The following is a 12,966-nucleotide window of genomic DNA, read 5'->3' on the forward strand; positions in this document are numbered from 1 at the left end:
TGCTTCCCATGTTAGGCATACAAGCAATACAAAACTGTTCTTTAGGGGATGTATAGATGTAGCTCTCCTACAGAAGAGTAAACTAGTTGATGGCAGGGACCATGGATTATCAACATGTCAGCTGCTGTGTGATACCTGGCATCTAGAAGTTTGTTGAATGAATTAATGAATGAACGTCCACCAAGGTGGTGGAAAGGAATGGGGGGGGGATGTTCTGACAATGTTTCAAGGCTCCGATGTGGGGGCTTGTTACAACTACCATGTTGTACAAGAATAGTATTTTCACACATCCCAAGAAGTAGACTCCTTGAAGCGGACGGAGCTCCTAAGAGGGAAAAGCTCTGGGACTGACATTCCTAATCCCAGCAGTGGAACTGACAAAACCATAGACTATAAAGCTCAATTCCCTTCAATGATAACAATAAGGCCTGTGATGAAATTTACATCTGCATTTGCCATGAAGGGTTCACCAAGCAAATGAATAGTGTAAACAAGATCGCAGAGAGGAATGATTATTGGACCTGTTTAAGAAAACAATCTATTCTCAGGCATTCTTAAGCTCTTCAGAAGTGTTTTATCTGAAAATATATGTATATTTATATGCAAACAGTTGTTGCATTTACAATGCTCCATTCTTACTGATTAAGTAAATAAGGCAGGCTCCTAGAGAACCTCCATTATGCAAATCCTTTTTTTCAGCCTAATTCTAGTAACTGTATGTACTTGAGAGTAATAAAACTGTATTACTTTGAAATATTCTGTGATGGAATTTTGAAGAATTCAGACAAACCTGCTCCATTAGGTAGCATCAATGAAACTGTGCTGCATGTAACAATCTACCTGAATCAATTTCCTATCCAGCAGTAGCATCTCTTGTGCAATTTTGTCTCCTAATCTCTCCTAATCCAACCTGGAGCCCTTCCCGCCATCTGTGTCATTACTGCATGTGCATGAGTGTGTGACAGGAGGGAGGAAGGAAGGCATGAATGGAAGGAGGGGAGAAATGCTGACTAACTTTGAGGTTCCCTTTAGGGAACAGTAATGGATGGTATAATTTATTTTCCCTGCCAATAAAATTCACACTCAAATGAGTGAATTAAAAACTTTATTATATAATTGTAAAATAAAAACTTTATTTATATAATTATAAAATGAATATGTATGTTATTTATTTTATATATTTATGTATTATATATACACATACATGTTTCCTTTATAATAAATCCTTGATTGTAGGTTTTCATAAAAAGCTACACATAACATGGGATCATTTGATACTTCAAAATTCTACTTGGCTCAATTGGCCAGTACTAAAAAGTCTGACACACCCCCACTTTCTGGCTGGCTAGCCCCTTGTTCAGAGCATCTTTATACATTATTTACCTCATACTACCCTAATTCCTTCCAATAGCAGTTACACTAAATCATTGGGAATTTTTAATTCTCTAATGACAAGAGAAGCATTCTTCAAATTTCTTCTCCAATGGCTTGAGCCCAGGCTACTCAATATAATTTATTCTGAGAAAGTTGAACATGAATTCATATACAAGCTTCAATGCACAAAAATTAAATCTATATCCAGTTATTTTGGAGGCTTCAAATGAACTTTATTTTTGTCTCTGGTATATTATTTGACATTAACTGAGGTTTAGGAGAGGAAGAACTGCTGAACTGGAGAGCCAGTGAATTATATGCTCTCTTGAAACTTAATGGCAAGCTTTCATCCCATAAACATAAGGGGATTCTTGAGGCCTCCAGTTGCATTCCTGCTGCTCAGGGTAATTAATAAACTCTGGGGCAGGCAAGCCAGACAAGATCATTAGGGATTTGTTCCAGATCGTGAATGTTGGACAAACTGGAAGAATGAAGTATGAAGATGGAGAGAGTTAGCCGTGTCATAGAAAGATAGCATGTTGTTGTCATAATCCAGAAGGATACCCAGACACTTCAATTGTGAGTGTACACCCATCAGCACTTGCTTATTGTTATGTCTCACTACAAAATTACTATTGAATTGGGAGAAGACCCATGAGGAGGCATTCTTGCCAATCCATTAATTCTTGGGAGCTGCTATGTAGGCAATGCCAATTGCATACATGTGAGACAGTGAACAAAAGAAAGGAATAAACATTTATTAGTGATCTGAGTTGTGCTAGACACCATTTATCTAAGAAATAGAATACATGTTTCTTCCTTAAGTAGTTTACATTTAGATTCGTGATACTGACAACACTAGAGATTTTAAATAAGTTAGCAACTAGAGTGTTGTAATTTTCAAGTCCTAGCTCAGTATATTTTCCAAGATTTTACTTTTAAAAAGATGTCAAATTTTTCTAGGAGTGGTTTCCACCACATACCTTTTAACCCTGACTTACTGATATTATGTTTGTGCTATAGAACTGAATTGCCCAAGACACTGACAACAGGAGAGAGAAAAGAAAAGTGGGATCTACTCACCATGTGGAGGAACCCATGACCACCTCCCAATAGTGGCAGCCACTGTCAATGAATATATTTCCTGCTGCCCCACAGCACCCTGTGCCACTAAACCTCTCTGAGGTATGGCTTTTCTTCAGAGAGCTTTCATCTTTCTCCATCTGCAATCCATCTTTGGAGATCTTCAACTTCTTGTGAGTCATTCTGGGATCCAGTTTAAAGGGTTGGCCTGAAGAAAGTAGAAACAAGATAAATGCATGAGGGGAGTTCCAGTCATGGCTCGGTGATAACAAACCCAACTCGCATCCATGAGGATGTGGGTTCAATCCCTGGTCTCACTCAATGGGTTAAGGATACAGCATTTCAGTGAGCTGTGGTGTAGGTCAAGGACATGGTTCATATCTGGCATTGCTGTGGATGTTGGGTAGGCTGGCGGCTACAGTTCCAATTTGACCCCTAGCCTGGGAACTCCATATGCTGCAGGTGTGGCTTAAAAAGACTAAAAAGAAAAAAGAAAGAAAGAGAGAGCAAGAGAGAGAGAGAAAGAAAGAAAGAAAGAAAGAAAGAAAGAAAGAAAGAAAGAAAGAAAGAAAGAAAGAAAGAAAGAAAGAAAGATGCATGAGGAAGTAGTTAAGAATTCTTCTTTGTCTTCCAGAATCATCACTACCAGAGGAGCCTCTATATGATGATCATTCCTGAGTTAGTGAAAGTTGACTGGTGTTTGGATTATATTAAGAAAGCAGGCCAGAAACCACAGTTTTCAATAAAATAAAAATAAGTTTCCCTCCCCTTCATAGACTATCAAATTAAAAGGGGGCTCTCAGGGTCTCATGTTCTCAAATCAATTTTGTGCTTTGCTTTATTTCAGTGGATTATTTGGGATGAGCAGTTTTTATGGGAAGGAGATTTGAGGTGAGACAAAGTGAGGGAATAGATGAGATCACTGCTGCTTGGTGGCAGAATAGAAAAAACCCTGAGAATAACTCAACTACAGGATAATTTTTTTGCTCTCTAACTACTGGGAGGTAAGTAACATATAATTAGTTAACTTTGTTAGAATGACTGTTGCATCATCAATAATTAAAGAAAATATTTGAGTAGTCTATTTTCCAAGCCCATGATTTCTTTTCTGTGGAGATGTTCATTTGTGCTGGATATTAGATTCCAGTTATAAGTGATATCATATCCTTGGAAAATAGACTTGTGGCTGCCGGATGGGAGAGGGAGAGAGTGAGAGGGATCGGGAGCTTGGGCTTATCAGACACAACTTAGAATAGATTTACAAGGAGATCCTGCTGGGTAGCATTGAGAAGTATGTCTAGATACTCATGTTACAACAGAACAAAGGGTGGGGGAAAATGTATACATGTAAGGATAACTTGATCCCCTTGCTGTACAGTGGGAAAAAAATAAATAATACATAAATAAATAAATAAACAAATTTATGAAAAAAAAGAAAATATTTCAGTAGGATCATTCACAACAAAGAATTCCTTATAGTCATATAACACAACCAGTGAGTTACTAAGAACCAATAGCTGGGTATGGCAAGAGCTGTATTACACAAACATGTCAGGGGAATGTGGCCCTGCTGGCCTAGTGGTTAACACTCTGGTGTCACAGATCACTGCTGTGGTACAGGTGTTTTTTTTTTTTTAACTTTTTTTTTTGTCTTTTTGCCTTTTCTAGGTCCACTCCTGTGGCATATGGAGTTCCCAGGCTAGGGGTCTAATCAGAGTTGTAGCCACCAGCCTACACCAGAGCCACAGCAATGCAGGATCCAAGCCATGTCTGCAACCTACAACACAACTCACGGCAACACCGGATCGTTAACCCACTGAGCAAGGCCAGGGATTGGACCCGCAGCCTCATGGTTCCTAGTCAGATTCGTTAACCACTGCACCACGACGGGAACTCTGGTACAGGTTTTTTGGGTTTTTTTTTAATTTATTATAGTTGATTTACAATGTCCTATCAACTTCTGCTGTACAGCAAAGTGACCCAGTCATACATATATGTACATTCTTTTTCTCACATTATCCTCCGTAGTATTCCATTGCAAGTGATGAGATATAGTCCCCTGTGTGATACAGCAGGATCTCATTGCTTATCCACTCCAAATGCAATAGTTTGCATCTACTAACCCCAAACTCCCAGTCCACCCACTCCCTTCTCTTCCCCCTTGGCAACCACAAGTTTGTTCTCCATGTCCATGAGTTTGTTTCTTTTCTGTAGATGAGTTCATTTGTGCCATATATTAGACCCCAGATGTAAGTGATATCATATAGTATTTGTCTGTCTCTTTCTGACTTACTTCACGTAGAGTGAGAATCTCTAGTTCCATCCATGTTGCTGCAAGTGACATTAGTTTGTTCTTTCTGATGGCTGAGTAGTATTCCATTTTGTGTGGTGCAGGTTTGATCCCTGGCCTGGGAAGTCCCACATGCTATAGGCATGGCCAAAACAAACAAACAAAAAACCACATCTGACAGATACCACTGGTGAATATAATATAATACCCATCCCCTACTTTTTGTCTCTTACCCACCTTCACTATAGAGGCCAGCAAAGTTAACTGCTCAAGGGCCTAGCCTCCCTTGATGCTAGAGGTGACTAAAAAGATCAAAGCAGAAGTCAGATAGGGCGAGGGAAACTTCTTGGAAAATGCCTGCTTTCCTGATAAAAAGGGATAGCCATCACATGTATGAACTCTTTGCCCCAAACTTTCTATCTTGAAAGGAAATATGACATCTAGAGGTGGTAGTGTCCACATGGTGGCCAGGTTGCAATGAGCCATCACACAAAGGGAGAAGACACCTGGGTCTTTTATGGCATCACACAACTGCTGCACCTGCCCTGAACTGCCTACCTTCAAACTTCTTGCTATGTGAGAGAGAGTGGAAGAAATACTATTTGTTTAATCTGCTAACAAATACTATTTGTCAAGCTACATTAGTTGGATTTTTCTGTCACTTTCAGCTGAAAACATTCTGAACAGTTATAGCTCCTCTGTAGTTGGATTTTACCAGATTAACACAAACAGTACTTTTATTCCATTGTCCCCCCCAAGCATGGAGGTGGAGTGCAGAGAAAAATTCTTCACCAACAGTCTTACAAGCCACCAGATATTTTATATACTTCTCTGTGCCTTCGAACCTCCCAGGGGCACAAGCAAACCCTTTTCCCAAAGCCCAAACACCAACAGTAAAGATCCTCTCTCTAATGAGTACCTCTGCCCTCTTACACTGCCCTGGAGGACAGCATCAGGCTCAGTGTACTTGCTGGCATGGAGGGCAAAACTGACCTCTCCTTTGTTTTTTGTTTTTGTTTTTGTCTTTTGTCTTTATAGAGCCAAATATGTGGCATATGGAGGTACCCAAGTGAGGGATCTAATTAGAACTGTAGCTGCCTGCCTACACCACAGCCACAGCAACACCAGATCCAAGCCATGCCTGCAACCTACACCACAGCTCATGGCAATGCTGGATCCGTAACCCACTGAGTGAAGGATTGAACCCACAACCTCATGATTCCTAGTCAGATTTGCTTCCACTGCACCACAACAGGAACTCCCTGACCTCCCCTTTTGTTTGTCTGTTTTATGGCTGCTCCAGTGGCACAGGGAAGTTCCCAGACCAGGGATTGAATTCACACCACAGTTGCAAACTACACCACAGCTGTGGCCACAGTGGATCCTTTAACCCACTGTGCCAGGCCAGGGATGGAACCCACACCTCCAGAGTGACCCAAGCCATTGCAGCTGATTCTTTACCCACTGCACCACAGCAGGAACTCCTGAACTCTCCTTTTGGAATTGGCACAAAGTACTAATTGTTTTGAGTCAGGTAGGTTCACTTTTCTGACTACCTGCTTGGTTTATGGCTTTAACACTGAAAATGTAGCATGTCCCGCTCTGCAGCCTGTGAACTGTGTAATGGTTCTGTTTGATGTTGGGCACAATCATCCAGCTATCCATGGAGTTACACAGGCCTGTAATGTGGGCAAAAACAAGGATGTTAAGGTAATAGTGAGAGGATAAGAAAGCACACTGAGAATTCATCCTAAGTCCCCCTGAAAGTAAATTTCATTTTGTTTTCTTTTGAATCCTGGAAGACATAGTGAGATGAACCTCCTCTGCTTCTTTTCTCCCTTGGAGCTAAGTTTATGCCAGGCTCCTTGCTTCTGGTAGTTGGCAGTAACCACTAGTGAAAGTTAGGTTACTTCAATTTACTGCCAAATAATATAGGAAAAGCTTCTATACAAAAATCACAGAATCATCTTTTCTATGGAGTCTCTAGATCTTTACCCCAAAGGTCCAGTCTTCTGCAATCTGAGTTTGACCTTGAATGGGTGGGTTCTGTGCAGAGCACTGTAACATGGAATCTCAGAGCCAAAAGGACACTTAGTCACTATATTCCCTTCATTTTACAAAAGGAATCTAAGATGTATAGAAGAAAAGTGATTTTTTCCCAAGGCCTCAGACAGCTGAGGATGGTGTGAGCAGAACCCTAGTCTCTTTAATACTAGTCCAGTGTTTTATCCACTACATCAAAATTCATGAAACAAGCTACAGTGCTCCTTGGTCTCTGCAAGATAGTGTAGCTTTCAGGCTCATGATTCAACTCTCCCACACCATCCTCACCCTTATTTCCAAAACCAGCTGGGCTCCAAGGTGTCATAGGGAAGTCCAGGAGATGATATAATAATCAATATGAAATATCATCTCTTTACCTGGCACTACTCAGTTTTACTCCTTCCTGGTTATGACTCTAATATTCATTTGAGGTTGGGTGGTCCAAGAACACATTGTTCTCTGGAACCTTCTTCCCTCTCAAGTAGGGAAAGGGATCAGAGATCTAGGTTTCTGCTTTTGAAACTCTTTAGACTATAAACGTTGACTTAGAGAAAAGTGTACATAATTAAAAACATGTATTCAGCTAACTTTTAGTAAAGGCAGGATCAACATTCTTGTCTGTGAATTATCTAGATGTCTCTCTTATGTTACCTGGTTTTTAGTCAGGTTACCAATTTTTAACCATAATTCTACCGGAGTATGGAAAAGAAAGGGCAGGAAGAAAAGAGTGGTGAATTTGATCATTTCTATGCAGCTTAAGCAAAAGGTTTACTGGAGTTGAAAGATGGAAATAATAATAAATGATTTGAAAGAGATATGATCAGGAAGGTTTTATAATTAACTTGGGGGGAAGTAGGAAAAGTCTAAATTAAAACTAGAAAAAGAAGCATAATGGAGTGTAAACAGATGTGCTATAGAAAGAAGAAAAATTGGTGGAGATATTTAGTGACTCTCATGGAAAGACAATAAGGATTAAGAGCCAGGAACAATGTTTGAGAGCTTGGTTGCCTATTTGCAAATGCAAAGTATTAATCATAAGCTGCATATTAAATTTGAAAACAAAGAGAGAAACATATGATCACCCAGGTATACTTCTAACAATACAAAACAAACCAAAAAACCCCAAAGACAAAAGAAACTTCAAAATGAAGTACTATACACCTATGAAAAAGGAAGATGATCTCTGTGAACTGATATGGGATGATTTCCAAGATATACGGTTAATTTAAAAAATAAAATTACAAAAGAGTATTTGTAGTATGCTACCTTTTTTGCAAGAAAAAGGGGGCAAAATAAAACATACATTTGCTTTGATTTATGAAACAGTAGTAACAACAGGAAGGAAAAACAAGAAAATAATCAATTTGGTTAACTACATTGGACTGGGGTTGGGGAAGAGAATTAAAAGGATACAGGAGAGAATGATACTTCTCTGAGCATATCTTTTTTGTATAGTTTTCCTTTTCAGAAACATACCATTGTTTTACAAATTCAAAAAATTTAAATCAATATGAATGGAAAGAGTGGGGTCTAAAACTAAATGGAGACAAATGAAGCCACTTGCATTTTAAGCAGAAGAAACCACAGCAAAGGGATGGGGGCAAGAGAAGAATTGCAAACAAATCCCCAACTATTGCTTGTTTTTGTAGTGCTATTGTATTTTGAAACAATTTCAAATATACTATGCGATGGAGCAAATGAGCATCTGTGTTGGTATTGTTGGGAGCCAGGGTTCTCATTGTGGAAGTAGGAACATATAAATATGAAATGGAGGATGGCAAGTAGGAACCTGTGGGGATGGACTGGAAGTGGAAGTATTGACATGAACTCATGATTTCTAAAATATGTATATGCATGTGTATACATATGCACATATATGTGAAGTATGTGTATATTATATGTGTATATGTATATGTATGTGAGGTGTTGTGTGTGTGTTTCTAGTATCCAGGTTTTGGATTCTAATACATTCTGCCATTCAAAGGGACCAAAGTGCAGTACTCTTGTGGCTCAACAGGTTAAGGATCTGGTGTTGTTGATCCATTGCTGCTGTGGCATAGGTTCAACCCCTGGTCTAGAAACTTCCACATGCCATGAGCATGGACAAAAAAAATTAAAAGTACCAGGGTTTCTCAGGAAAATGGCTGATTTCAAGGCTGGGGCAGGATATGATCAAAATGAGCCTAGAACATTTTGCTATGCTGGAAAGAAAGGAACTGCTTAAGAAAATGATAGAACATAAGGACCCAGGAGTCATCTTAAAGGGCTCCCACCATGTGAATCTGGGCAATCTGAGCACCACAACAACTAAGGGCAGTAAAGAAGTATAAACCACTGAATGAAGAGAATTCATGAGTCCACACTGAGTAGAAAAATGAGCCGATGGAGGATGAGATTTTGCCTACAGTAGAATGCAGAATAGCAACTTGTAAGAGTGGGAGGGAATGCTCAGTTGGAAAATGATCATTTTGCCATTATCAGAGTAAAGGCTGAACCAGGTAAGAATTATTGATGCTAAAAGAGGGGTGGGAGTGAGATGCACTTGATGAGGAAGGGAGGATATTTTCACAGTCTTAAAGTATCACTGCACAGATTGTTTATTAGTTGCAAAAGGAAAAATAGTAAATATGCAGAGAAGAAGTTAGGCAACACCTTTGACCAGGCTATCAAAATTAGCATCATCAGTGAAGGGCAAGTAGATACCATGTGTCTCCAAATGTGATGCCCTAAAGAGAACACATCTCTTATGTGATTCTCCAGCCATGAATGCATAACCTGAATATAATCATGAGGAGACATTAGATTAAACCCAAAATAAGGAACAGTGCAATAAATAAAAGTCACCTTTAAAAATATCAATGTCATTAATATATTGAAATTAATGTATTAAAGACAAAGAAAGGCTGAGAAACATTGTCATCACAGAGACAATGTTGAGTACTTAACCCACTGAGCCACAACAGGAACTCCTCCATTCACTTTTTTTTTTTGTCTTTTGTATTTTTAGGGCCACACTCATGGTATATGGAGGTTCCCAGGCCAGGGGTTGAATTGGAGCTGTAGCTGCTGGCCTACCCCACAGCCATAGACACATGGGATCTGAGCCAGGTCTGCAACCTATACCACAGCTCATGGCAACACCAGACCCTTAACCCACTGAGCAAGGCCAGGGATCGAACTCCTGTCCTCATGGATAAAAATCAGGTTCATCAACCACTAAACCACGATGGGAACTCCCATTCATTTGTTGATGGATGGTTGTTTGTATGTCAATTATACTTCCATAAAGTGGTTTTGAAGAGAAAATGTGGGGAAACCTCAAGGGAATGTAGCTCTCAGAACCAGGGTTCAGTCAATAGTGGCAGGCCAGACCAGCATATAGGACTAGAATCTTCATGAATGTTGTTGCAAGTAAAATTGTTTCAATTTTTTTGCCAATCACCACCCCAAATTTTGCTTCAGGGCTCTGCCCTTGTCCCTATCTCCACTTTCTTATCAATGATCAGAGGAAGAAGATATGGAAGGCAGGCTTGGTGCCAGGGTCGGGGGGAGTAAATATGTTGAAAGGCACAATGTAGATACAAAAGGATTTTGGCAGGCTGGAATGAGGAGTCAGAACTAACCAGATAAAATGCCACTGAGAATAAATTCAAAGTGTTGTATTTCAGTTTAGACACTCAACTGTATAGGATTCAGATGTGGAATACCTGGAGATTTCAGCCTTCTCTATGCTCAGTCACCACAGTAGTCAATGTGGCTGCTGGAAAAAAAGGTATGGAACAAAGGGACATCAGGTAATGCACAGAGCAATAATTCAGCTCTCCTCTGTGGTAGTCAGACCACTTTCAAAGTCCTGCTATCACTTTTTTAACAGCACATTTATAAAGCACTTTGACAAACAGGAGTGTGTCCCAGAAAAGTATGTCACAGTGGTTAAAGGGTCTGAAACCATGTCACATGAGGATGCTTAGCCTGGAAAAGAGAAGATTTTGAAGGGATGTTAGAGCTACCTAAAATTATCAGAATTGTCATGTTGCTAGCGAGGCATAAAGGGGAAGCTGTGATTTAATTCATTAAGCTTGGAGTCTGATGGACGTGGGTTCAAATCATGACCCCATCACTTTGTAGCTCTGTGACTTTTGGGCAATTCATGTAACTTGAGCTTCAGTTTATTCTATATAAAATAGAATTCATATCATCCATTTCATAGGGCTAAGTAAGAAGTCAGGAGGTCCAAATTAGATAAGGGAGTATTTGTAAATGGAAAAGCATAATACATATATGTTATCATTGTTGGTATTCTTCATTAGGAGGAAGGGTTAGGCTTATCATGAGGAAGTACTGACAATTGTTTATAGCTGCACAACAACTGACTGGGCTGTTTTGCTACATCTCAGCTACAGTTCAGTTTGAGCAGGAACAGGTCAAGCACCTACAAGGTGTCTGGTAGAAAGGAAGAGGATTTGACTAGAGGAATTCTAAGGTCCCTTCCAATTACAAGATGCTATGATCTTATCACTATTAAGAATTATCCTTTAAGTTTGTCTTTACAAAGGACAATATGGTCTTGAAAATAGAGGTGACTTCTGACAGACTTTTGATCTTTCTCACTTCTTGGGCTTATTCTCAACACCAGGAGACAACTGTTCTCCCCCATATCAGGAAAGAGAAGCAGTTACTGGCTTTAAGACTTTCCAGAGAAGGAGAGACAAGTGCAAACAAGCATACTGGGGAGGCCTTAGCAGTTTGTGACTTCACAACCTGAAGAAACACCCAGTAAGACAGCTACCAGGGCCAATGGTTTAGTTTGGAGCTGCATGAGGCAAGTGTTTTTTAGAGTTTGACCCTAAATGTTCGCTTACCTCCCCACCCCACTATGTGGACCTAAACTGTCACAAAATGGGAAAAGGAAACCTATCAATCAGGAGAGTTTTGTTGGAAAAACTCCTCTTATATGGGTCTGTAAGGTCAGACACAGAAGCACAAATGCAAGGTAAAGAGAAAAATACTAATTTGCAATTACACAGATGTAGAACTTAGGACGTGAATCAGTTCTAGTCTTGAATCCAGTTATAATTCTGCTTTCATTTCCATATTCCCCAGTACATTGAGCAGAACCTGAGGTTGGAGTTAAGGTCCCACTCTGCCTTGCCTTACTCCAGTTCATCAGAAGATGAAAGCATAACACATGACCTAAATGACTGCTTTAGAGATGTCTTTCATTTGGTGGCTCACTGATGCATTTTTATATTTGGTGTGACTCTTGGAGGACATGGAGAAGGGTCAGCGGGAAAAGCGACAGAGGCAGGAGGCTTGTCACTTTTTCATTGATCCAAATAGATATGGAAGGAAGTGGTAGTCTTTGAATGTCATGTATTTTACCATGATAATGAAGTGGGAGAGAATCAAGGAGAGAGATGTTCACACACATAGAATCAGCAATGATGGTGGCTCAGATACTCAGGAATGAATTTTGTGCTGTGTTCTGATTTAGGAGAGTGGAGTGACATGGATTAACTAAGGAAAAGCTGAGAATTACATAAACAAATGGGAGTGGCCCCAGTGACTACCCAGCAAGGAAATATGCAACTTGCTTGTTACCCATCAGTAAGGTCTTTGCAATGCCCTGAGGGGGAACTTGCACTGTCTATCAGACGCTATACTGAACAACCTAACATGTCTTACAAACACTTGCCTCATGGCACCCCAGCCAATCTTGAGCAGCTTACTGCTTCCTTACATTTCCTTATTTCTGGCCACAGGGCCCAACTACACCATGACTTACTGATGAAGTTAGCCTGGCCAGTAAATATGGTGTACTGAAACTCATAGGAGCTGATGCTGAACTCATCAACTGAGATCCAGTGGACTGTAATGGTGTCATGGGAGGCAGTACAGAGTTCCTCTAAGATAGATGGTGGGTTTGGGGCTATAAGGAAGGGTTGAAAAGAAGGTAAGGAAAGCATGCTCTCTGTTCTGGAATTTGACAATCATTACTTTTGCTGCCCAACCCAACATCTCATGGAAAGGAGGTTTTCTTAATAAGAGGCTTTAGATTGAATGTACCATACAACCTGAAGCCAAGTGCTGAGACCTCAAGTTCCCCAAAACTACTTTTGCTTTAATGATAAAGGTATTCAGGCAAAGATCTAAGCCTTGGTTATGGAGATGATTGC

The 12,966-nt window shown here is 40.0% G+C and overlaps 1 pseudogene; it reads right to left on the reverse strand.

The window, feature by feature from the left end:
* Positions 1–1,706: 1,706 nt before the first annotated feature.
* Positions 1,707–12,756, reverse strand: LOC146399420 (putative E3 ubiquitin-protein ligase MID2; annotated as a pseudogene).
* Between the last annotated feature and the right edge of the window lie 210 nt (positions 12,757–12,966).

This window comes from Sus scrofa, chromosome 10 (assembly GCF_054392235.1).
Source record: "Sus scrofa isolate SSC_HxYL_T2T_F1_AM1 chromosome 10, Sscrofa_HxYL_maternal_Yorkshire_Landrace_v2.0, whole genome shotgun sequence".
Classification (NCBI taxonomy): Eukaryota; Metazoa; Chordata; class Mammalia; order Artiodactyla; family Suidae; genus Sus; species Sus scrofa.